The sequence below is a fragment of the Papio anubis genome, chromosome 1 (assembly GCF_008728515.1).
Source record: "Papio anubis isolate 15944 chromosome 1, Panubis1.0, whole genome shotgun sequence".
In the NCBI taxonomy this organism is placed as follows: domain Eukaryota; kingdom Metazoa; phylum Chordata; class Mammalia; order Primates; family Cercopithecidae; genus Papio; species Papio anubis.
Window position 1 is genome coordinate 56,822,970 of NC_044976.1, and position 25,922 is coordinate 56,848,891.

General features: G+C 43.9%; 1 protein-coding gene across 1 annotated transcript in view; it reads right to left on the bottom strand.

Annotated features, from left to right (window-relative positions):
- OMA1 (OMA1 zinc metallopeptidase) overlaps nucleotides 1–25,922 on the bottom strand; it is a 288,829-nt gene that overhangs the window by 163,625 nt on the left and 99,282 nt on the right. The gene's annotated exons all lie outside the window — the stretch shown is intronic.

A 25,922-nucleotide genomic window follows, 5' to 3' on the forward strand; every position in this document is an offset into this window, starting at 1 on the left:
TGGGTGTATACATAGAAATCACCTAACTCAGAGCAAGGGTTCACAGAACGTGCTTACTACAAGCTTAGTGAATAAATACTTGCCACATCACACATCTGCTTGGCTCTACATTTTTTAGCGCCCTGCCTTGCACTCTTTTATAACCTATTGTCAGACAGACTGAGTCCAAATCCTGCCTCTTTGTGACCTTGGGTACCTTTACTTAACATTTCTGAGATGTTTCCTAGTTTGCATGATCCAGGCTCAACAACCTGGTAGGGTTGTTGTTGGAACAGAGAGAGCAGACGGTCATTTTCTTCCCTCTGCCTTGGACTTTGACCTTCTGCAAGCTTGTATCTCACCTCACTTTCCACTCCCCTTCTGTTTCCACGGTCCAAACCTAACTCCTCTCCTCTGCAGTGATTTGGAACAATAAACGCAGCACCCTGGTATGCCAAGCGCTTTCCTGGTGGCTCCCTGCACCGGGTCTCATTTCCATTTTGTTTACTTTAATCCATGAAGGAAAACCAGAAGCCTTTCTCTTTCAAGGGCTACAAACTGAGATGCCAAGATGTTAACTCTTATTTCCAGATCACACAACCCCCAGGCCACCTCGAACATATCCACAGCAGTCGTTCAGATTCCAAAGACATTGACTTATTTCTCGTCACAATTTGCAAGCAAAGCAATAATGCTCTAATTATGTGTCTGTTATCACCATCATCGTAATGCACCCACATGGATGGTGGCAGCAAGGCTGGGTTAATATATTCATTAGGGACAGGCATGAGCAACATGACATTAATACTGCTAATAATACCTAATTGGGCTTAATTACAATGTGATGCCTAATATATTGTGATGAATTTATTCTCAAAGTATTTACATATTTGTAGTTAAGTAATTAGCATTCTGTCCATAAATAGCTCCTCAAAAGTCCACTCCAGCTCTGGAGCAGAAGGGAGACTGAACACACCCTCCTCCATAAAATGGTCTGGCAAAAAAAAAAGAAAAGAAAAGAAAAAAAAAGCTCTTAATTTGTGTAGAAATATATATGTCATGTCTTCCTTAGAGGAAAAGTGAAGGGGTCCCTTGGGAAAGACATGTGGGGGAAGGTAGCAGGAGGAGAGAGATTTGTTCCTCTCAACTTCGAGTCTGGTGGAGAGTAAGAGCTTTCATGCTGGGGGTTTCGCTGGGCTTGTCAGACCACACGGAGAGTTCTGTGATCTGTCCCGGGTGACGTACTTGAAGAGGGACATTCACAAACAGGGGAGGGTGACCTAGTGGAGAGAGGACTCAGAGGTGCAGCTTGAGAGTCCTCAGCATGCTTAACTTGCAGAAGAGAAGTCACAGAGATAAGAAAGTGGTTTTCTCAGATTTGAAGGGCTGTGATGAGGCCGCAGCAACAGACTGTGAAGTGGGCAGCAACATAGGTTTTGAAGTCAAGGAGAAGTGTTTGAATCCCAGCTCAGCCACTTACTATGCACATGACCTTGTATGAGATGCACAATGTCTCTAGAACCCTGTTTTATCTTTGGGTGCTATTAAGTAGACCTCAAAAAAAAAGAAAAGGATATGATTTCTGAGTTCTGGGATTCCAGAATCCTCAGCCAACCTGCCTCATGGAACAAAGGTTAAATAACCTAGGCATTAGAACGAGAACGCATTTCATACCTATTCCCACCATTTCTTTCTGGTGATGGTGGGTGAGTTATTGAATCTCTGGATCTCAGATTTACAACTTGAGAGTCAATATAATATCACACCTAACTTACAGGGTTGTCATGAGAATTGAATGAAGAAATAATTCATGGAACATGCTTGGAGTACTTGGCACATAGTAAGCACTCAATGTTATCTAGTATTAGTATTGCTGTGGACACTTCTTTTATTTAACATCCAGCTGCAGAGGACAATATATTCCCTAGCTAGTTGAGATAAAAATGGAATTTATTACACTGATTAAATGGCCATGAGGGTTTTGAGTGCTGAGGACAAGTTCAAGGTTTGGTTGTTCAGGAATAAACTCCCAAAGCCATATCACAGGCCCCAAGAAAGCTGCTATCTCTTCTACCATCCAGAAGCCACCAGCTCTAATCCATCTTCATGGTCATGGTCAGGAAGGTATGCGATGAGGAAGCTGCCACTATCAGGAGGCAACTATTATTACTGCCAGGTGTTTGGCCACATTGTGCCTATCACAACCCACACCAGCTGACTTGCTGCCTGACATCCACCATCCAACACCCATTATGCTGTTTGGTGGACAGTGGAACCTCTGCTAATGCTACTGCAAAAAAAAAAAAAAAAAAAAGAAAAAGAAAAAAATCAAGCCTTTGCAACTATGGTTTCCAGCAGAAGTAGCAAAAGCAAGGCTTCTCTCACTTCTTCTAAATCTAACAGGAGCAAATCTGATTGGCCAAACTCCAAAGACAGCTAGAACCCCAATTGCAAGAAAATCTGAGATAGGCAAGTTTTATCTTTTGAGATGCTGCAGTACAGAAAAGCGCACTAGAAGGAAGGTAGAATGGCCACTGAGTTCCAACCCCCTTCTCCATCATACCACCTCTGCCCTGGTCCAAGGTGAATAATCTTCTAGGAAAATGTGATGTCTGCTATTAGTCAGGTCTTCAGTCCCAGAGCCCTATCTGGTTGTCCATATAAAGCCTGAGAAACTTCTTTTGTTCCTTCAGCTTAAAAGCCAGACAGGAATTTGGGCAATAAACTGCTCCTTGGGCCATTCCCTTGACTTCCTCCCAGTCTTAGACCTCTAGATCTCATCATTTCCACAGCAAGAAGAGCCTTGCCAAGTCCAATACCAAAAAAAGAGAGTGCTTCTCCCTCTGGCATAGAGTTGATCACCTAAGCTGGATAGCATTTCCTCCTTCTGCAAATCTGTCTGTGCTCCAAGAGAGGGGAAGAGGGGGAGGGAAGTTCCAACTGGAGGTAGACTTAGGCTTTTCTACCAGCCCCAGCTCTGTGCTGGTTATTCTCCACTCGCCAGCTGCACCATCTGCCATTTCTGCCATGAGGCCGACCTCCAAGCAGAGCAGCACCAGGGTTCCCTATCCTTCAGCTCCCAGCTGGATCAGTCAATGCCACTGGCAGAAGATCCAAGGCAAGAGGAGAAACGAGCGGGCGTTTCTGCCCCACTTCCTCCAGATTTCAGCACTGAATTTCTGGCAGTTTCTGCATCCCTCTATGGCTATAACTCCTGCCAGGTGATCTTCTTCCTGGGCTCCAGTAACACCACTATCTTTTCTTTTGCTGCAAGGCACAGGGGAAATAATGACTTTCAACCGTTGCTAACCCCTGAGTGCATCAGCATGACTTTTTGGCTTGTTTAACCTTGCCCACAGCTCCATTCAATTCAATTATTAAATAATCTCTTTAGTTAAATACTATTTCCTGCAAGGCTCGTAACAAATACCAGCCCCAAGGAAAGGATCTAAGAGAGAGCATTTCTCCTTTTCTCAAGGCTTATTTCATTTATTCCCCATTTAGTCCCCCCACTAAACTCTCTAGTCTCTCCTAAAGGAGTTCTGCCATGTTCTTGGACCAGAAGCAGTCTTCTGTCTCAGCAGAGAGGTGAAGGGGCAGGGAGAAGCCTTAGTTCCAAGCTGATGGCCAGTTTGCTCAAGATCCAGGAAGAGCTACCATTTTCGTTCAAGTCCAGAGGCAGAAAAAAAGCAGTGTTCCAGCTGGAAGGCAGTCAGGCAGGAAGAGTTTCCTCTAATTCAGTCTTTTTGCTCTATTTGGACCTTCAACTGATTGGATGAGGCCCACCCACATTAAGGAGGGCAATCTACCTTCTCAGTCTACCAATTTCAAATGTTAATGTCTTCCAAAAACACCGTCATAAACACACCCATAAACACAACCAGTTATCTGGGCATCCCTCACCCAGTCAAATTGACACATAAAATGAACCGTTTTGCACCACCTATTGTGAGAATTCTCTCTGTTTTATCTGCACCCACCTTTCTAGATGCCTCCCACATAGTGCAATCCTCCAGGAAAACATGGTCCAACATAATCCTTATCCTTAATTATGCTCTCTCTGTTTAAATATCCTTTGAGGAAAACCTAGGGTAGTTTTTGTTTCTATGGCACTTGTTTCAGTGAACCCTGGGTGATACAGGGAGCAAACTGGAGACAAGGAGACCAGTTAAGATCAGTGACAATTGTTTTGGGATAAAGGAACGGGGGCTCAAAACTAAAATAAGAGTCACAAAGATGAAAGACAGAGAGTGGGAAGGGATCCAGAACCATTTAAAAAATAAAATAATAGGGCTTGAGGACCAGTCAAACATTAAGCATGAGGGAGAAGGAGGCATCCGTGATGAGTTCTAAGCCTCTGATTTGAGGAGCACTGAAAGGGTGATGTCATTCGATGAGGTGGTGGGGGTGGGTGGATGAATACAGTTTGGAAGGTGTTTTCCATAGGATACTAGTAGACAGTTAAGCATTGAGCATAGGGCTCCTTAATGGACATTTGTCATTTTGTATCCCAGAATCCCTTCCTGCAGCCCCTCTGTTTTCAGATATTGTTCTAAATAAATGATCTCAATGGAAGCTGATATCTTTGTCTGAGGCTCTGCCTAGATTAATTCATGAAGAGATAGGCCCTTGAACCAAGACAAGCCCCACTGCATTCTTCACCAGGATTTTCTAACCAGGTCAAGGGAGCCTCTTTCATTCCTTTTTATAAAAGTTGTGAGCCTGAAGATTTTCTGGGCTGCCAGAAAGTCCTGAAGCCAGACTGAGAGAATGGAGCCAACATGAAAGACAAGCCATGTCCTGACAGTGCTCACATCCCTAATTCTAGCTGTCACAGGATCCAGCTCTGTCCCTGCCCTTTCCTAGGCTAGCTTTGTGTGCCAGTGCTTTCTGTTAGTATTTGCCTAAGCTAGCCCATGTTGGCATTCTGCCGTAGAGTTTTATGGGGTCTGAAGCTCAGAAAAGCATCAGTGTTAGATGCAGATCTGAGACACATCAGCAGAGAAACAGTAACTAGAGCCTTTAGGGCAAAGAACTTACCAAGGACAAGTATAGGATGAAATATAGGACAAGCATAGGATGGAAAGAGAAGGAGCTAGGGACAGAATCAGAGTAATCCTTAGTATTTTGAGGGTAAGCAGAAAAGAAATCTCGTATGGAGAGTGAGAAGGAGTTTTAAAAGGTGAAAGAAGAATCAGTGGAGTATGATCATTGAAATAAAGGAACGCAAACTTTCTCAAAGGCCTGGTCAACACAGTCAAACATGGCAGAGTTCAACATTGAAAAAAATCCATTAGATTTAATCAAGCAGATTGGCAGGGGAGAAGCCTTCTGGCCCCAACTCTGAGGATGAGTGGGAGATGAGAAATAAGAGACAGAAAGTAGGGGTACAGAAGAATAATCTGGGTGGTCCAATGTGGGGTTAGGACAGATCTTTAAAATAATGAGGAGGTCTGGAGTTTGTCTGTGTGCTGAAGGAACGGAAGAAGGAACGCCCTTACAGGGAGCGGAAAGGGTCCAAAGCACAGGAGTAGAATTTAAAGTTTGCAAGGCACTTTGACACATCTTTGCTCTTTCCCTTAATACCCTTGGGAGTTTGTTCCTGGGGAGATTATTATTATTCCATTTTGCAGTGATAAAACTGAGGCCTAGAAAAGTTAAGTGGCATACCTAGGGTCCCATGGTAAAATGGTGGGCCTTGGACTCAGACAGTGTCTTGATCTTATGCCCAGTGCTCTGTCTCCCACACCACATGCTTCTTACTGCTCAGGGTAGTGTTGGCCTCCACCCTGGATTTAGACAGGGGACTTCAGGAAACAGGCAGAAAGACAGTTAACCCATATTGAGGACACCTGCCATGAATTTGACACTATGCTGAAGACTAAGAGTCATTCAACAGATATTTATTAAGTAACTACTACATGCCAGGTGTAGGAACCAGGAATTGGCTCATGCAATTTTGGAGCTTGACAAATTCCAGGATCTGCAGTCAACGGAGATCCAGGGGAACCAATGGCGTGGTTCCAGGCTGATGGTCAGTTTGTTCAAGACCCAGAAAGGGCTACTGTTTCAGTTCAAGTCCAAAGGCAGGAAACCAAAGAAATGAACCCCTGCCCTTATGGAGATTACATTCTACCAGAGAGAGACAGACAAACAAGACACCTTCCTGTATTCCTGCAGTGAGCACACTTGTATTAAATGCACGCTATCTTCCAGACTCTATTTAGGGCCTAAAGATCTGACAGTGAACATAATTCAAAATAAAATTAAAAAATAAATGAGTAAACTCTATACTCTATTACATGACGATAAGTGCTATGGAAAAAAATTAAGTCATGGAGGAATCAGGACTGCTGGAGTGGGAGGATTGCAATTTTTAAAAGGGTGGCTAGAAAAGGTCTCACTGCAAAGAAAAGGTTTGAGCAAGACAATGAAAGAGGTGAGGGCATATGCACCTTTAGGATATTTTTAGGAAGAGGAACAGCAAGCGCAAAGGCTCTGAAGTGAGCACGTGCCAGGAGCAGTCAAGAAGCTAGAGGGAGACCAGTGTACATGCAGTGTGGTGGGGTAGGGTGGAGTAGAGTGCAGTGGGGAGGGTACTGTGGATTGGAGGCAGGCAGGCATGTGGTTAGGGTCATGCAGGTAAGGTGGTATGGGGTAGAGAAGATCTGAGTGAGATAAGAAGGGGTGCAGTAGAGTGAGGAGGGGAAATATTGGGTACCTAAGACCAAGGTAGTGCGGTCTATTGGAGTTGAATAGAACCTTAAGGCCCTCTAGACATATTAAGGACTTTTATTATTTCTCCAAATGAGACAGGAAGGCCTTAACAGTGTTGATCCTAAGAGTTTTATGATATGGCTTTATTTGAACAGCACCACGAAGGCTGTTTACTGAGAAGACTGTAGGGAGAAAGAGTGGAGTCGAGGGAAACAGGAGATTATGGACTTAATTCAGGTGAGAGGTGCTGAAAGTTTAGTTCAGGGCGGCAGCAGTAGAGCTGGTTAAAAGTGATTTGACTGTTGATATATTTTGAAAACAGAACCAGCAGTATGTGCTGGATTTTGGGTGTGAGAGGAAAAGGAGAGCCAAGGATAGCTCCAAGATTCTGGTTCAAGCAACCGGGAAGATGCAGTTGCCACTGAATAAGATTGGGAGGTCTTCAGTGCCAGGAATTTGGGGATCCAGTGTTTGACTTGGTAAATATTAAGTTTGGGGTGCCTTATCTTAAAATGTTAGATAGGGAGTTGGTCATGTAAATCTAGAGTTTAGGGGAGAGACCTCAAATAAAGATAAAAATGTAAGGGTCATCAACTCAGCCAGCGTGAAGAGGTTTACACCAGCCAAAGATGGAATAATTCATTCAACAAGAACATTAACTGTAATGGGTTGACATGCACATAATATGCTTGCAAATCAATGCCTTCATAATGAAACTGAAAAATATATCATTGGTCCCTTTGAGGATGCTAAAGAATAAACTCATTATTCAAAAACTGGGAAACAAGAGAAAATAATTAAGCATTTAAACTGCCTTTCCTTTTTGAATTGCACTTCCAGGTAATCATATAGTTGATGAGGGAAGTATTCTGATAAACTAAGAAAGAATAATAGAGTTAGATGATCACCATTTTGTTACCCCCTGATGAAATATTGACCCTAGGCAGTAATCATCAATAGCATCACAAAGCCACTAACTGGACATAGCGTGTTTCCTATCAGACACCAGCTATAAAGTACTTTGCCAAAATATAAAAACTTGTTCTAATCAAATCTCCAGATCTGCTCACTAATTTATAGGAAATACAGGAGACAGAGGAACACGTTTAAAGACACTAGGTGGATACAGTCAACAAAATCCAGAATGTGACAAGCTCCTAGCACAAACAACCCTGTTTCTTCAACAAACAAATTGCAATAAAATAAAACAAAGGTATTCACACATTTAGAGACAGAAGAGCTATATGTCAACTGAATGTTGTATATAAACACCATTTGGGTCCCAATTCAAACCATACCACTGACTAGAGATATTTGATAACACTGAGAAGCTATTGCCATTTTATTAGGTGTGATAGTGGTATGTGATTACATTTAATAAAAAACATCCTAATCTTTAAAAAATATATTAAAATATCTATAGTTCAAACAGTGTTATGTTTAGGATTTGCTTCTAAACACTCTATTTGAAAGAGGGGAAAGTTGAAGAGAGTGCTAGAGCATGTATATTTATAATACCATCTTTTATACTTCTGTATGTGTTTGAAATTATCCATAATTTTTAAGGTCTAGTGAAGTAGTTTTTAGATAACAAATAACACAAAAAGAATATACACAAGAAATTCAAGAACAGGTAAAACTCATTGTAAAAGAGTCCCCTATGGGAGGGGTGCTGCTGACTACAAAGGGGCACAAGGGAACTTTCCAGAGTAATAGCAATGTTCATTCTTGATCTGGGTGATGGTTACATATGTTTTGTAATCATGTAGTATAAGAGCCTTAAGATTATAATGTTTGCACAGTTTACTATATGTGAAATTAGATTATATGTAAAATTATATTGTACACAATTACTATATGCAAGGACAGAAGGGAAGCCAGGCGCACACTTATAATTCCAGCACTTTGGGGGGCCAAGGAAGGAGGATCGCTTGAGGACAGGAGTTCAAGACTAACGTAACAAGACTCTGTCTCTAAAAAAATTTGTTTGTAATTGTAAATGGTGGGGGCTGGGGTTAGGAGAGTCACCAGGACATAAAGGGCAACAAAAGTTATAAGACTGGATGAGATCAACAAGAGAGCATGTGGGGACAGGAAAGAGGATGGAGTATTGTGTTGGAGAGCACTTCAACCTGCAGGAGTCCAGGAATTGAGGAGAAACTAGCAAAGGAGACAGAGCAGGACAGTCAGTGCAGTGGGAGGACAATCACAGTGAGATGTCCTGGAAGGCAACTGAGGAAGGGCTTTTGTCGTGTCAGAGGCTGCTGGTGGACTGTCCGATGAAGACCGAGGAGTGCTCTTGAGTACACCCTTTCGGGAGCAACCAGGACAGAAAGGGAGGCAGCCAAGAAAGGGCTTCCTGTGGAGGAAGTTTATAGATAGAGAGAAAGGAGTAGTGGAAGGGACCTGACCATGCTGGATGGTCCAATTTGGTGTCTCCACTTATGAAACTATGGTCAGGGGCAAGGAACCCCACTCCCTGCATGCTGTTTGCTTTGAGTGTAAAGCAAATGTAGTAATGATGTCTGTCTTGGTCTACTCATGCTGCTATAACAAAACAGTGTAGATTCTAAATTGTGTAGGTTATAAACCACAGAGATTTATTTTGCACAGTTCTGGAGGCTGGAAAGTCCAAGATCAAGGAGCTAGTAAATCTGGTATCTGGTGAGCATCCACTTCCTTGCTCATAGGTCCCATAGGGCATCCCCGAGGTCTTGTCTATGTCACATCACAAGGCAGAAAAGAGTGAGGGTCTCTCTGTGGCCTCTTATATAAGGGCACTAATCCCATTTAAGAGGGCTCCACCTTCCTGATCTAATCACCTCCTAAAGGCCCCATCCCTAATAACCACTTCGGGGTTAGAATTTGCAGGGGTCACAAAGCCAGTGCAAATTCAACATATGAATTTGGGTGAGACACAAAGCCGGGGCACACCCAGCAATGTCCAACTTGTAGTTGGTTGTGAAGGCAAAATGAGGTAACTTATGTGAAAAGTCTAGCATAGTGCAGGGCACCTGGTAGTTACTCAATAAGCTGTCTTGACAGAGAGTGCAAACTGTGGGCCTGAGTGGAGGACTTCAATCAGAGAAGAAATGGCATTTGATTGGGTCTGGAGGATGGGTGCATTCAGAACTGGGAGGACTAGAGGGAAAAATTGAAATAAACAATGTAAGAGATTATATCAGGTTAAAAAAAAAGGAGGACAAGAAGAAGAACTGGAAAGGCTGATTTTTAGGAGTTCTGTGGCACCAGAAGTGTCCTGGGGCAGTGTAAAGTCAGGAGGCTCTGGGAAGCCCTCTTCTCCAGAGGAGTTTGAAGAAGCCTGCCAGCTACACTCAGGCTGCAGTTGTGACCTTGCTGGGCCCTGAGAGTGACAAGAACGGAGCCCATAATTATTAACCTTGCCACTTGTTTCTGTAGTTTATTGTGACAAGACAATGCAATAAGGAGGGAGGTAATCAAAAAGCAATTTTGTAGCAGTAAGCTTAAAGTGACAAACCTTGCTTTTCCTAAATAAATCACTATTATTCCCATATGGCTCGGGACTGACAACTTGGGTTTCCTTAGTAACCAAGTACTTAGCTAAACCTGTGGCTCAGTGTGAGCGAGAGCAAGCTGCATCTGGAGAGAAGAACTAGTTGCCAAGTCTTTCCCAGAGGCCCCCTCACACCTCACAGGTGAACGCAGATGCCATTAGCATTCCTGGCTTTACCATTCTCCGTTTTCACTATTCACTGGGGATCCCTGAGGTCTATGACACATAGTAATTTGTCATTTTGCAGAATCATTAATTTGGTTTTTGAAAACCATTTGTTTTGCTACTGACTGGATTTGGGAACTCCACCATCCAGATCTCAGCATGGCTTTTGAGGTTTACAAGTTAATGCTTATGATGTGATTCCTTAAAAAGTACCAAAAATGGCTTCTCTGTGAATCACGGTCCTAAAAAAAGAAATCCAAGAGCTAATGCCGGTGATTGAAGGAAAGAAAAACCAATGAAGACTAGGAAAGCAAAGGCACTTAAAAAGAAAAAGTTCCTGTAATCCCAGCACTCTGGGAGGCTGAGGCGGACGGATCACGAGATCATGAGTTCAAGACCATCCTGGCCAACATGGTGAAACCCCGTGCCTACAAAAAATACAAAAATTAGCTGGATGTGGTGGCACATGCCTGTAATCCCAGCTACTCGGGAGGCTGAGGCAGGAGAATTGCTTGAAGCCGGGAGGCGGAGGTTGCAGTGAGCCAAGAACGTGCCACTGCACTCCAGCCTGGCAACAGAGCGAGACTTCGTCTCAAAAAAAAAAAAAAAAAAGAAGAAGAAGAAAAAGAAAAAGTTTTGTAACAAAAATATATATTTTACACAGATATTTACAAATATCTAGATTTACGAAGGTTTTTGAATATATCCTTTGCAAGTATTAAGTATCTATGCTGTTGTTTAACAGTTAGCTCTTTTCTTCTTCCCTTTTTTTTTCTTTCCTTTCTTCCTTCCTCCCTTCTTTGGACACATTTGTTGATCACCCACCTGGTCTAAGCCATGGGCTCTGCACAGAGAGGCCTGACACTCTTGCTGGGGAGACAGATGTGAACTGATGAGTTATAACTCTAGGCTGAGAACTCAGAGGAAAGCGTGACCACTTCAGGAGGATTTGACATGTGGGATTATGGGCCAATGGCCTGAGGATTGGTGTGAAGCTGACCAGGGCTTGAGCATAGATTTCCCAGAAGCTCTGGAGGGATGGGTTTGGAACAAATGTGTAAGGGCCTGGACTCCCCACTCATTGCCATGTCATGCCAAGAACACCACCTCCAGGCTGTCCCTACTTCTCCTCGGTTCCCCAGGCTCCTCCTGTCTCAGGGTCTCTGCCTGGAATGCTCTCCATGCCCATCCTTTGCATGGCTGCTTTCTGGACACCCTACAGCTCTTGGTGTGAATCTCTCTTTCTTAGGGATGGGAGGAACCCTACCCTAGACACTCCACCTAAAGTTCCTATTATTTTTCTTAATGGCATTTAACAAAAACACATTTTAATTTTACATCGTTTTCGGTGTACTTGTTACATCCGTCTTCTCTCCTAGACCCTAAGTTCCTCAAAATCAAAGAAAAAAATTTGTTGACTCATGATTGTATCGCCAGCACCTGACACAATGTCTCCTGACACATGGCTGATTCCTCCCAAATACTGGTTGAATGAAGGAATAAATGAGTCAAGACATCAATTAGAGGTTACCTCTTCCACCAGGCCTACCTGCCAAGTCTGGAGCAGGGTCTCTTTGCTGTGTGTGTTTCCATAGTGCCTGTGCTTATCCGGTCATAGCACTTACTAATAATACAAAACAGGGAGTATTTACTTGCCTGCTCTCACCCCTGCCCCTGCCCCAACCAAGAGCTCCCTAAAGACCAGGACCACCTCGCTCTCTCCCATTCAGGGCCTGGCACAAATGCATCCCAAACTGACACTTTGCCCCAATAACAGGAGTGTTTTCCTGGAGGTAGGAGGAGGCTGGGCACTTTCTGTGAGCTCTAAATCATCCTTCCCCACTCATGGAGTCTACATAAACTGGGCTTCTTTTGGGGTTCCACAGCTAGAGTTCCTGCTCTGCGGGCCCTCCCCACAGCTGCCTTCATGTGATGACATCAGGGAAGAGGGCTGGCCCCTCCTGCTGGCTGCCAGCTTTGCCTCAGCATCCTGTCTGCCTCCCAGGCATTCCTCTTTGCAAGCCGACTCATACAGTACCCGGAGGCGAGTGCCTGTGCTCCCATGTGTGGATAATGAGGTTGTAGGCTGTGTGAGAAAGCAGAGCTTGAGCAGCCAAGAGGGGCCTCCCACACCCCGCCTATTTCGTTCTCACCCAGGGCACCAGCCAGACTGTAGGGCTTCTCTCAAGAAGGTGGCAGGATTGCACATTTGGTGGGTACTTCACACAGGCAGTCTTAACTATCCCTCTTAACAAAAAGCCCTATGAGTAAACAGTAGGGAGGGTGAGAGGGTCAGAAGTGTGGGAAAGAGGAAGGTGGATAGGTTGTGATTCTAAATAATGTGGTCAGCGTAAGTCTCACAGAGAAGATGACATTTGAGAAGAGATTTCAAGAAGTGGGGGGTGTCTTAGTTCATTTTGTGCTGCTATAAGAGAATACCACAGACTGAGAAATTTATAATGAACAGGAATTTATTTGGCTCACGGTTCTGGAGTATGGAAGTCCGAGAAGATGACACCAGCTTCTGGCAAGAGGCTTTGTGCTGCGTCATCTCATGGTAGAAGGCTGAAGGGCAAGAGAGTCCATGCATGAGAGAGACAGAGTGTGTGTGTCTGTGTGTGTGTGTGTGTGTGAGAGAGAGAGAGAGAAGGCTGAACTGATTTTTTAAATCAGGAACCCATTCACACAATAACCCATTCCTGAAAGAATAGTATTAACTCGTTTATGAGGGCAGAGCACTCATGACCTAAAGACCTCTTAAAGGTCCAACCTCTCCACACTGTTGTATTGGGGATAAATTTTTTTAACACATAAACTTTGGGGGACACATTCAAACCATAGCGGGGAGTTAACCACATGAGTATCTGGAGGAAGAACATTCTAGGCAGAAGGGAGAGGCAATGCAAATGCTCCCAAGTGGGAGCTTCCTGGAGTTCTTGAAAAACAGCAAGGAGGTCAATGAGGTAGGAGTAGAGTATGGGCAAGTAAAAAGAGAGGTGATATCAGAAAGAGAAATATAAGGGCACAGATCATGTAGGCTACTGAAGAACTTTGGCTTTGATTGGGTGAAATGGGGTCCATGTTTGGGTTTTGATCAGAAAAGTGACATCTGACTTGCATTTCTAAAGGATCACTCTTACTACCGTGTTGAGAACAGACTTTAAGGGGCAAAGAAAGGCAGAATTAGCATAAGAGGCTATTGAAATAATCCAAGCAAGAATAGCAAGGATGATGCCTGAGACGACAGTAATAGAAGTAGAGATAGTGAGAAGTAGTAGCTCTGTGAATGTAGTAGTGGCTCTCTGGATATAAACAGTAGAGCCAACAGGATTTCCTGAGGGCTTGGATGTAGAACATGAGAGAAAGAAAAAACACAAGGATGATTTCATGTGAGAACAGCAGAGAAGTAGAAAGGATGAAGCTGCTTCCACTGAGATGGAGGAGGCTGCATATGGGGCAGATTTAGGAAGAAGGAAGATGGAGGATTTGTTTTTTACTTCTTGAGTTGGGGATATCTATGAGTCTTGGGTTTAAGAAAGAGATCTGAGTAGGAGACATAAATTTGGGATTTATCACCATATAGATGGCATTTAATGCTATTAGAATGGATAGGTCACCAATATAGTGTGTGTAACGTTATAGGTGGAGAAAAGAACCAAAGTCCAGCCTGGTACACTGCAAAGTTAAGAGGTTGCTTTGACATCCCAAAGATATGAGTCACATTTAGAAAATTAAATGAAGTCCATCCCCTGTATGCCCCAGCTCACTCACTTCCTTCTCAGTCAAACTTCTTGAAAAAATAACCTAATTTCACAGTCTCCACAGTCTCCCCACCCAGCAATCAAGCTTCAGCTCCAACCATTTTACCAAAACTTCTTCCTCCAAAGTCATCAAAGACTTCCAGTGAAGGAGCTTTAGTATCATTTGACATTGTTCCCTGAGCACTCCTATGTTCTCAAAACTCTCATTTCCAGAATGTAGGAAATAGCAGATGCCCTCAAGGACTTGTATCTTTGAGAGTTAGGCCTTGTGGATTGCATTACTTGGGACCCCCTTACTGATTGACTTCAGATTGGGTTCATCCAATGGGAGATTGGTAGGCAGGAGGAGAGTAGTCAGGCTATTTTTTCTCTGCTTTTGTATATTTCCCCATATCTAGCAATGACTGCATCCTCCTCCCTCAGGATTCGGAACTCTAGTAGAACTTTTTTCTGTTCAGATTCTAGCCTTTCTGTCCCAGTCTCTATGACAGACTTATCTTTCTCCTGTATACTCAATTGCTGATGTTCCATTCTCTCTTCTTTTCTCACTCGATATGCCCTCCATGACCTTGTTTTTCCCCCATGGTCGTAGCTACCACTCATACCTTATGCATTATAGCTGTTTCCCACATTTTAACAGTGGAGTGGTAACCCGTGTGTTCAGGCACTCATCAGACACCTCCACTGGACGTCCCACAGACACCCCCAAGGATGATTTCATGTTCACCAGTAAACCGAGCTTCTGCCTCCACAAAGCTACTCCCTCCTCTTCCCCAGGGCCTGTTTCCTTTGCTCTGTCACCCCCTTGTCCTGGAATTCCCTCCTGCCTAGCCCCCTTCTCGTCTGCTTTCCTCTTCCCTGTCAGCCTTCTCCTAAAAGAGGAAGATAGTCCTTTTTTCTGTCACTATTACTGTGTTTTTGCTGCCTCCAGCCTTGTGCCCTGTCACTGGGTGGAGAGTCTCTGTTATTTATGCCTCAGGCCTAACTCAGTTAAACTGTTCTATAATTTATAAGACAGCTAACCTTAGCACGTCTGAGTTATTGAACAAATATCGGAGAGAATTTAGATTTGGTTGCTGATGAGCAGAGAAACCACAGTCTGTGGTCTGGAAAGGGCCACCATGGGGTAGAGGATCAGACGGCTGCTGCTTCAGCTTCAGACTAGTCACGATCTTTCCTCCTGGCATAGAAGCCATCCCCAGCACCAGCCTGTTTAACTGAGGTCCTCACAATTTGCCCAGCCTCACCTACTCTGTGGTGAAAAACACAGAAACTTTAAAATACTACTGGTCAAGATTTGAAGTCATATCTTTATCTTGGCTGTGTGATCACAGGCAAATCACTTCACTTCTCTGAATGTGTAGAAGGAGGCTAATAATATCTGCCCAGCCTCCTTCATTGAGGAAATGAAGTGGAGTGGCATGGAGTGCCAAGAATTTTATAAGCATTATCTAATATAATTCTTACACCCAATTATTAGCTAGTTGTACCTAGAATACATCCATTGGAGCTTTGGAGGAGAGTGAAGAGAGATAAGGAAATATCCCTTATCCTATAGGATTCTATACAGGTATGTGGAAATGGGGAGCTTTCTCCAGCAGAGCAGCCAACTTCACCCAAGATTCCCAGTTGGAATAACCAGAAGTTCTGGTCACCATATTCATAGTGCATTGAATCTCTTAGCTCTTCAGTATCATTCCCCATCTCTCACTCCATTCCATGGAAATGAAGTTGGTTTCTTCTTAATGGTCTCCCCTTGGCAAATGAATCACACTAATGTCAGAGATTAGAAAAACAAGTGGTTAACACCAACCCCTTTCCATTAAAGGTTCAGAAGCTCAAAAAAGAAGAAATACTAGGAAGATAAGAAAGAAAATAAACAATTAAGAATTTTTGTGTCCATCTGCTCAATGTAGTCAAATGCTGCTCCTCTAATATGGGACTCTAACATGACTTCTTGGATGTAGAGTATTTAAATAAGGAAGTGCAATGTCAGTGATGTTCACAGTTTCCATTTGGGTGAATGGTATTGCTACCCCCACATACACTAGTCAGACCACAGGAAGCCTTTGAACCGCTTCTTCTCCTTCATCCCCACACTCAAGCAGTCACCAGTTCCTTTCCATTTGTCACCTGAACATTCCCTCTGTCCCACCACCTCCGGCCACATGTTTTCTCTCAGTCTCTGGGACCTTGACAACAGCCCAGTCCCTGGGCCTGCAGCCACCCTCTGTGTAGATTTCAGATATATCTTTCTAAAACACACATGAGATCAGTTTTCTTCCCTGTTCAGAGCCTCTCTTATCTCATTACCACCTCAGAAAATAGTTGTTAAACGTGAATGTGCCTAAGGGTCGCCTGGAGAGCTAATTAATGATTCAGATTCTCAGGCCTCACCCCGGGGAGTCTGAATCTCTGGGTCTTGGGAGAGGCCTGGGAACCTGCATTTTTGACAAGTACCCTGCCCCCACTGGGTATTCTGATATATATAGTCTAAAGACGCATTTTAAGAAAAACTGCAAAAGAATGAACAGAAGAAGGGAGAGAAGAAAAGGAGGGAGAAGGCCGGGCAGGAGGACTCAGTTCCAATCCATCAGAACGGCAGGAAGAGCCTCACCATCTGGCACCTGCCTGTGCCACTTCCAAGATGCCATCTCTAACCATGCTGTGGAATATAGCGTCCCCTCACCGTCCCCCACCCTCTGTATCCGGTTTTGTTCTTCTCCACAGCACATATCACCACCTGAGACATTTGTGATTATTAACGTGCTTGCTTTCTGTCTTCCCCCATTCCAGTATAAGCTCTAATGCAAGCAAGAACTTAGATTTTACTTGCATATCCTCCATTACCTAGAACAGTGGCTGACACCTGGTAGAAAATACCTGTAAGTATTTGTGGGGGATACAGCATTAAACAAGATACAAATGTTGTGGGCCCAGTCCTACGCCAACACGTCCTTTGAGGAGTAGCACTGCCCTTTCAGGTCACGTGACTCTGAGGACCCTCTCAGTGGCAGTTCTGAGCAGGGTGAGCACATGGCCAAGGCCCAGCCATTCGCAGTAGCCCATCTCCATGTCCTGGGTGGAGACAGTTCTGTGGGTGGGCATTTGACTCATGCAGGGCGATCACACCTTTCCAGCAGCTGTGAGGTGTGGACCTGGAGATGCCAGTGACCGTGTTCCCTCTACATGTGCAGTATTAGCAGAGGAGGCCAAGTAAACCTCAGAGATGAGGAGAGAGAAAGAACCTGACTGTGTGGAGGCCCCGTCCTCTCCCTGAGGCCCTGGTGGCTGCAGTCCGTCTGTCCTTCCATTCTGAGGCGCACTCACACCCTTTCCAGCTACCCAAGCCATCTCACTCTTTTCGCTTCAGCTAGTTTGAGTTTTCTGTCATTTGCATATGACAGAATTCTGCCTAATACATGGGGACTAATTACATACATAATTAATTACAATTTGCTATGAAGTCGCAGGCAGGAAAGTGTAGGCTGCATTGAGAACAAATAATAGATGGGCCTAATCGAGTCTTGAGGGTCAGACTGCTTCTCTGGGGAAATGGCATTTAGGTGTGATGGAAAGGATGAGAGGAGTTAGCCAGATGAAATGGGTGAGAGAGGGTTCCAGGCAGTGGTGCAGCAGGTACGAAGGGCCTCAGGTAGGAAGGAGACAGCTGGGATCATTCAGTGAACTAAAAGAAGGCCAGGGTGTTGGGCACTATTGGTTTCCTTGACTGCACCCCTGCCCTCATGCTCTGGGATCCCTCCTGCTTATGTGTTTGCTGCTGGCAGCTCACTCACTTCTGTGACCTTCAGAGGCTTGCCCGACACTGGAGACACCACACGTGTACAGAGAGCCAGCAGTGCCTGGACATTCACATGCTCCTCGGGTCTCCAGCGCCAGTATCTGGCTAGTGTGAAAAAACACAGGACAAATTCTGGGATGTTAGTTCTACACCAGAGCTTCCTGCTGGATTAAGTTGAATCTGAAACTCCACCTAAATCACCCTCTGACTTGGCTTCTTCCTGTTCTTTCTCCTGCTTCTGTTGCTTTCTCCAGAGAATACTTGGAGCAGAAACCACTTGCATTTGAATCCGTGGCTTTGAGTCCAGTTTGGAAGAACTGGACCTAAGACAGTCACTGTGGGCGAGGCAGCACGACGTAGGGAGGGTGGCATGAGGTGGGACTGTGAGGGGGTTGGGGCCAGGGCCTGGGAGCTAACAGGTTCTGTATAGGATTCAGGTCTATATCCCAAGCAGCAGAGTTACGGTTCCCCACCCACCCACCCAACATCGTAGCCTCACCATGCTTTTCAACATTTCTCAAACTGTCCTTTCCCTACCCAGTTATCATCTTGGGCCCAGGATATTTCCTTTGTCTGGAAAGCTCTCTCCCACCTCTCTGCTCAGTTAACTGATGTATCCCACATAACTCACTTCAAGTATCACCTCCTCCAGGAAGTCTTTCATGACTTCCACTGGTCACCACCCCCAGGGCTGGGCTGGATACTGCTTCTCTATGCTCCTCAGTATCTTCTTTTTAGTTTCATCACCCACTCCCCTTCAATAAAGAAACATTTATTGGAGGAATATGCTCAGACTTTTTATTATAGATGGGGTACATAATCAAAAAAGGTTAGCAACCTCAATCCTAGATTCTGGAGCTTCCTGAGAACAGAGATTGTCTTAGTCCACTCTTTATTCCTTCAAGTGTTATTCAGTGCCTGGTAAAAACCAGAAATTGCCTACTCACTTACTCTGTGCAAGACCACTGCCCCCAGCATTGTATATGCTATTTATCTATGCAATCCTGTGAGGAAAGTAGGTATCATGCCCATTTTACAAGTAAGACAAATGAGGCACCGAGGGACTGAATAATCTGTCCAGGACCACATAGCTAGTAAGTGACAGAGAAAGATTCAAACTCAGGCAGTGTTGACTCCAGAATGTGGATTCTTACACAGTATGTTGAGGCCAGTCTGTAGAAAGCATCCAAAAGAGCTGGGGGTGATTATGACGATCACTATCATTAGAAGATCTGTATTTTCAGCCTCATTAACCCACTTTTCGTCTCCTGCCTGCTTTTTCTCATATTTTGTAACAGCCCTTGGAAGCTTCTGCCAGTCCAGCATGACTTCACAATGGAGCAGTGACTGTGGTGAGATTCCTGCTTATCTCTACGTGGTCACCTGGGAGATCCTCATCTTCCTGACAAGATTTTAGGGAGGACTAGACACCTTGATGAAATTGTGGAACTCCCGCAAGAGACCCAACCAACCATATTTACAAATCCTGCCTGCAGCAGGAGTGGGAGGAGAAGAGAATTTCCTGGGAAGATTTCCAAGATGCTTCCAGTTGAAATCTGAAGGCCATGAGACAGACTTTCATGCCGGGCTTTACCTTCTGCCTGTCTCCGCAGCTTACACACTGCTTAGGGTCTGTGTTCTCATTTATTCGGCACTCGCCAGAACCTACTACGTGCTGGGCACTGGGCTAGACGCTGAGCTTACAGAGATGCCTAGCTCATAGCTTAAAGGAATAGTTCAACAAGCAGGAGGGCCATATTAATAACCTGAAGCAAATGCTATGGCTGAGATTGCAGGAGCACAAGAGGAGGGACCCTTGACCCAGACTGGGTGTATTGAGGAGAACCTCCTGGCCAAGGCAAAAACGGAAGGAGCTTTGAAAGCGAATTTGTGTTTGGATCTTGACATTTTCCTTACAACTGCATGTCTTCGGGAGAAGTATTTAACCTCTCTGAGCTCGGATGGTCTTATTTGTATAATGGTAGTGATAGTATGTATAGTATGGACTTAATGAGGTAGTTAATGAAATAAGTGTTTATCAGACACATAGCTAATATTTGTTGAATTCTCACCAAGTGGCAGGCATTGTTCTTTGCATTTTAAGCCATTTAGCCCTAACAACTCTGTGATATAAGAACTATTATTATCATCGTTTTATAGATGAGAAAGCTGAGGCACTGTCTGATCTTGGACTAACCAACCAGAGGCAGATCCTGAGACAAGAGCTCAAGTGCAAAATAATTTCTGGAGAGGTGCAAAGAGCTTGGGTAACATCAGGAAAAGGGCAGCCAGCCAATAATTGCATGATTAAGTCAGCTACTGCAGTGGGTAACTAGTGCTTAATCTTTCGGGGAATCTGTGAAAAATAGTGCAAAACACATGCCTTGGAACTATCCCAGTCAAGAGGCAAGGGAGTTGGGGCATTTGTACCCTCATTATCTGTCAGTTGTTGGTTAAAAGCTGCCCCTAGAAGACTGGGCCTGCAATGCACATTGACAAAGTGGGTTCTGGAGGCCCAAACACAGTCCTCCAACAAAGATGCAGGTGCTGGCCATAGAAAGTGGGGCTGGATCAGATGCAAATACTGAAGGGATCTGAAGGGATCGATGCCAAGAACTCACAATGTCTGCTCTAAGTCCCAGAGGTTAAGGAACGTGCCCTCCAGCCACACAGCTATTAAGTGACAGAACTGGGATTTAAACCCAGGCAGCCTGGCTCCAGAGCCCACTCTATAAATCCACACTGTCTGCCTCTCTCAGTGCTGGCTACATACAGTGTAGCTCTTGTGGTTGTCATTGTTACCATGACTATTGTTTTCTTATTCTACCTCTAGAGATTAAACCAAAGGTCAAGTAATCAAGTCATTCTTTCTACCTGGTGTTGTGTTGGGAAGAGTGAATTTGGGAATTGGGCTCTTTAGTTCGAGTCCTAACTCTGCCCTGTCTAGCTAGACAGATCGTTTTTCCTTCTGGCTGTGATTTCCTCAGTTAGAAAAGAGGTGTCAGATTGGATGATCTCTAAGGAAGTTTCTGTGTCTGACATTTCTCTCATATGGTTTTCCTACCAGCGTGCAAAATGTCCTCCTGGTAAGTCTCGGTCAGTGGGTGTCTCCGGCTTGACCGTCTCCGCCCCTTTAGACGGCCAGTTTCTGATTAAGCAGGACTGACGGTAATTTATGTACTTACAAAATCTCCTCATTGGGAACAAGAGGAAATTAAATTGCTCACTGGAGTCGGTAACAGATGGTTGGCTCCATCTTCTTTCTGACTGGGACCCCCCCAGAGAGAGTAATTGAGGGCATCCTGTCACACGAAAGAGACCGAGGGGGCAAGGGAGGCTGAGGGATGGTCGGGAGGCCTCTCTCCAGCACATCACTCATTCTGATGTCTCCCCATTTCTCAGTGAAGGAGAAAATCAAATAACACCCGGAAGGAACTAAGCGGTTTGTAAATAGGGCACACTGGGGTGCCTCCAGCTTTTTCATTCTACTTTATTTATTGTGTGTGCGTGTGTGCATGTACGTGTGTGTGAATGTGCATGCATGTGCACGTATGTGTGCATGAATGCATGTGTGAACCCTCAAACCCAAGTTGGAGGTTTCCCAAGCATCCGACCCAGGAAACAACTTGGCCAGTTTCAAGGGAACCCCTGGATGGACCTGGAGGCTGACTGAGCCCTGCTCATTCATGCACATGCTGGCCCCCCTCCAAAACCTCCAGAATGCTAGTTTTAATCAGGAGCTAATACGAGATGTCTTATTATTGCTCAGCTGAGGGAGAGAGCGGTAAGAGATTGAAATCTGCATCAACTCTGCAAACAAACATCCGCACGCAAAACTCCACTGTGCCTCCTGAAACCTTCTTATTCTTTCCCTAAGTATCCCTTCAGGCCTCTTAGCCAAATGCCCAGTAGAGTGTTAGGACCTCTCTTTGATGTCAAATTCCAAAAAGACTTTTTTTGAGGAGATGTCAAAGAAGTATAATTTGGAACATCAAAAAACAATAAACTCAGAAAAACCTGGGTTTAAATTCTTGCTCTGCCACTGACAAGCTGTGTGTCCTTGGGCAAGTCGCTTATCCTCTCTGACCTCTCTTTTGAACTTTAAAATGGGAATATGGGCCTGGCATTGTGGCTCCCTCCTGTAATCCCAGCACTTTGGGAGGGCAGGGCAGGAGGATCACTTTAGCCTGGGAGGCTGAGGCTGCAGTAAGCTGTGTTCACGCCATTGCACTCCAGTCTGGGCAAGAGAGTGAGACTCTGTCTCAAAAATAAACAAAATAAAATACGAATGGAATACAGACATCTTATTTTGAGGATTCTAGGAGACAGTATATGTAAGGCAGCCAACCGAGAGCTTGGAAAACTGCAGATGCTTAATAAATGTTTGTTCTAAGAACCACAGAAGCCAATTTTGAAGAAATCTTTGAAGTCACTTCCAGATTTACCAATCACTGGATTACAGACTGACAAGGCAGAATTTAGGTACATCCAGCCCCTGCCTCTTCCTGTTCCTCCTTAGTGACAAATGGTGGATCAGCTCCCCCATCACCTATACCCCTCAACACATACTCACACATGCTTTTCCCTCATACCATGGGTCCAGCAGATAATTTACACCCCTTCTAGTCCACAACTTAGTTTGAGTTGGACAATGCCAGCCTCTCACAGTACAGGAGGCTTCCAATAATAACATCTCCTAAATAGTTAATGTGACAAGAGTGTTAGAGCTTTAAACATAGGAAAAATATATCACCTATCATTACACTGCCCTAATGTCAAATCTTTATTCCATTAGCAAACAAACTTTTACATTATCGTCAAGGCTTTTTGTTCACTTAAGATTTGGTAGTCTTTGGACTAGACCCTGGAATAGACAAAGAGCATTAGTGGAAAAACTGGCAAAATCCAAATAAAGTCTGGATTTTAGTTAATAGTGATGTACCAGTGTTAATTCCATGGTTTTGACAAGTGTACCGTTGCAAGACATTAACCTTGAGGAAATTCAGGCAAAGGGTAGGTGGAAACTCCCTGTACTATCTTTGCAACCTTTCTGCAAATCTAGGTATTCTTAAAATTAAAAGGTCACTTTATAAAGAGCAAAGTATAAAATAGTGTAGGTTGTATGTAATACTTGTGTAAATAAATGAGCAATCATGTTTACTCTTCTAAAAAGAAACTAATAATCAACACATTGTTTAAACATCGTAATTACAGTTCCCATTTTTGTTGCTCAATAATAGTTCATCCTAAAATATCAAATTTCTATTTTTTCTAACTCTGCCACTACTTACTAACTGTAAACATTTACTTCACCTTTTTTGCCTCTATTTCCACATCTGTAAAATGAAGATTATAATAATGTCCAGATCGGATGCTTTTGTGAAGATTAAATGAGATAATGCAGTCCCTAGTGAAGAGTAACTGCTGACTTGTTGTTATTACTCTCATTCTCCTGTCTTGGTTCTTACTCAAACTCCAGTATTAAGCCCGATGTGATGTTGAAGAAATTGCTCAGCATCCCTGGAATTTGGTTCCTCACATGTTAATCAAAATTGTCTTTTGAGCAACATATAAGGAACCTTGGTATTCACTGTCATACTGTGCTAGAGAACAAGTAAAGCAGGAGAAATAAAAATAGCCAACCTTAGAGCTTACTGTGTGCCAAACTGTTACAAGAGTCTTACAAGCATTACTCATATAATCTTCACAGCAACAGTATAGGGTAGGAATTCTCCCTTATAGAGATAAGACTACAAAGGCTCAGAGATGTTAAGCAACTTGCCTAGGGGCACACAGCCTTTCATGTCAGAGCTGGACTTGAACTAGGTGGTCTGACTCCGGATTTGGTGCTCTTAACCCTCCTGAGCAGAGACAGCTATGATCTGTTGGCACCCCAACTCTCACAGCAGCTGAGGAGTGTGTCCCAGCCAGCAAAAATGATAAGGGAGAGGCACCATCCGCATTTACTGCAAGGAAGATGAAGAACTGCACCCTGATTCTTGCATGTTTCTGCCCCGAAGTGAGGCACAGCTCTTGCACTCACATTTCATTGGTCGAAACAAATCACCTGGTCATGGCTGAGATCAAAGGCTCTGGGCACAGAAAGAAGAAAACTATAAATACTGATGAGTAGCACTAATGTTAGATGATCATTATTAATGCAAAGGGGTTTTCTTAGAAGGCCAGAAGCACTTTGTTTATATTGAAATGGCAGTTCATCAAATAATGAGTGTTACTGTATTAATAATATGTATCTTATGTATGCATTATATATAAGCATATGATATATACATATTATATAAAATGGCAATAATAATTATTGTTGGTTGTGTTTTTAGCAATTTTAACAAATAACCTTCTACCCCAAATATATATCAGCTCCACTACTTGCTAATTGTATGATTTTCTACCTTGATCAACCATCCCAGGTTCCCTGGGGCTAAGGGATTGCCCACGATGTGGGACTTTTGGTCCTGGGCAAACCATGACAACTGGTCACCCTACCTACCTTGGCAAGCCTCTTAACCTACTAAGCCCCATTTTTTTACATTTGTCAGATGGAAGATAACCAAGTTTACTTTTTTGGTGGTTAAATGTATATGTAAACACATGGCACAATTTCTTGTGCATGGTAAATTCATTAAATTCTGACTATATTAGTAGCAGTAGTATAAAGTTCCCAATAATTGGATGAAATAAATATCAATATTCCTACCTTACAGAGGAAGACATTAAAACCCCCGCAGATTATGAGACTCGCCTGAGTACATAAGCCCACTGCAAGCCTGCTCTTTGGTTCTGCAGAGGCCAGGCACTGCCCTCCGGCCCCACCCCGCCTAGGGCCCTGCCTAGCAGCAGGAAGCTGCTCTTGGGCTGAGGCCTTCTCTGGCCGGGAGGAAGTGCTGTCCTGCGGCATCCCAGTGGCTCCCCTCTGTGATTTACGCTTCCCATGTGAACTTACGCAGGCACTCCTGTTCTTGCATCCGTGAAAAATGCTTCTTGCTGGAGGATTTAGAAACCTGGATACGTGGCAAGAGATGTGCTCTGAAAAACCTCTTCTGGAGAAATAGGGGCTTTCCTTCAGGGAGTGACAAACTCGTTTCCCTAAAGGAATACTCATCCCTTGTACTTAGGAAGCGCGTGGTATCTGATAAAGGCTTTCCATAGGAATCACTCCACTTGTTATTCCCAAAAAACATAAGAGAAAGCAGACTTCATCACCTCCATTCCCCAGAGACAGAAAGTCAGGCTCAAGGAGCTGAAGCAACCCAGAGAACACGTCTCCGGCCTGGCAGAGGTCTCTCTGCCATAATAAGATTTTCAGATGGCACTTCAGAAGTCATGGTCTATTAGGGCAAGCAACCACTCTGATTTGCTCAGGACTGTCTTGATTTTAGAACTTGAAAGTCACCCATCACAGGACCATCCCCGGTTATGGACAACCAGTATGGCTTCCCTAGTTACTCTTAACCATCTCTTTTATACCATTATTTAAATTTATATATATCTTATGCTCCTCATTGTAGACTCACCACAGGAATAAAAAAGAAATTAATTGGGAAATTGATTTTGTCTTATCCACTAGACTGTAAGTTTCATGCAGGCATTGGCCAAATCTGTGTCCGCTGCTCCCGGCCCATTATGTTATACAAAGGAGTCTCTCAATATATCTTTCTCTATTAAATGAATGAATGAATAAATTTCTCAGTAAATATTAGATAAGAATAGCTAGTAACCACTCTTGCTCACATCAGCATTTCCTAAAATATCTTCCTTCCACAAGCTGTTAATATTAATTTTTTTTAAATAAGAGTTTCCTTGGTGAAATAAACACCATAACACTGGTTTAGACAAAGCCAATTGATTTATTTATAATGCAGGGGCCTTCATATTTACTGAGCAAAGTACAGTCAAAAGGGCTGGAGGTGGGGTGGTGGACAAGTAAGTGCACACTATTCTCCAA